Source organism: Mandrillus leucophaeus, unplaced genomic scaffold (assembly GCF_000951045.1).
Source record: "Mandrillus leucophaeus isolate KB7577 unplaced genomic scaffold, Mleu.le_1.0 Scaffold11, whole genome shotgun sequence".
Taxonomy (NCBI): Eukaryota; Metazoa; Chordata; class Mammalia; order Primates; family Cercopithecidae; genus Mandrillus; species Mandrillus leucophaeus.
Genome location: NW_012099209.1, coordinates 2,585,558 through 2,586,490, shown reverse-complemented (window position 1 = coordinate 2,586,490; position 933 = coordinate 2,585,558). Strand labels below are relative to the sequence as shown.

The 933-nt window shown below is 55.3% G+C and overlaps 1 protein-coding gene across 1 annotated transcript in view; it reads right to left on the bottom strand.

The window, feature by feature from the left end:
- The window catches only part of GDF15 (growth differentiation factor 15), a 6,652-nt gene extending 6,023 nt beyond the window's left edge, over positions 1–629 (bottom strand). The window contains exon 1 of the mRNA XM_011990318.1: positions 351–629. The gene's annotated coding sequence lies outside the window, so the exon portion shown is untranslated. The remainder of the gene's footprint in view (positions 1–350) is intronic.
- Positions 630–933: the final 304 nt, after the last annotated feature.

Here is a 933-nt window from a genome sequence, read left to right as displayed (position 1 = left end):
ATTTTTGCATTTTTAGTAGAGATGGGGTTTCACCTTGTTGGCCAGGCTGATCTTGAACTGCTGACCTCAGATGATCCACCCGCCTCAGCGTCCCAAAGTGCCGGGATTACAGGTGCGTGCCACCATGCCCGGGTAATTTTTGTATTTGATGTAGAGATGGGGTTTCACCCTGTCATGTTGACCAGTCTGGTCTCGAACTCCTGACCTCGTGATCCACCTGCCTCGGCCTCCCAAAGTGCTGGGATTACAGGCATGAGCCACCATGCCCGGTCCCAAACTAAGAACATCTTCAAAGAGAAAGAAGAGAGACGTAGGGGCTGTCCTGGGGGTGGAGGTCTCTGAGAGCTCACCTGTGCTTTTGGACAAGGCTGGGGTCTGGGTCCTCCTGGCTCTCCTTGTCTAACTTGTGCTCTGAAGGTCCTGGTGGCATTTCTACAACTCCTGGAACGTGGAGTCATCCAGATCAGAGTGCTTCTCCAAGGGTCCTAGGAACCCCAGAAGATTCTCACTGGGCAGAGTCAGGGCGCCCCCCCAGTATACCCCCAACAACATCTGTAACATCAGCAACATCTGAGAGCAACGCTGGGTCACGGGTCCTGGCCTGGGTATGGCTGTGCTAGTTGCTGTCTGAACCGCACTGACACTTTGGGTCTGGCTTTATAGCCTGCACGTTCCCACCCAGCCGTCCCCCACGACCCAGACCCTGCAAGCAGGGTAAACACTCCAGTGACCACGGCCAGGCCAGGTCTCATGAATGTGTTCTTGCGCAAGAACGCAAGAGGGGTGCCTCTCTGACCCTCTGTATCCTTTCCCAAGAAATAAGGACACCAGGCCAGGTGCGGTGGCTCACGCCTGTAATCTCAGCACTTTGGGAGGCCGAGGTGGACGGATCACGAGGTCAGGAGATCGAGACCATCTGGCTAACACGGTGAA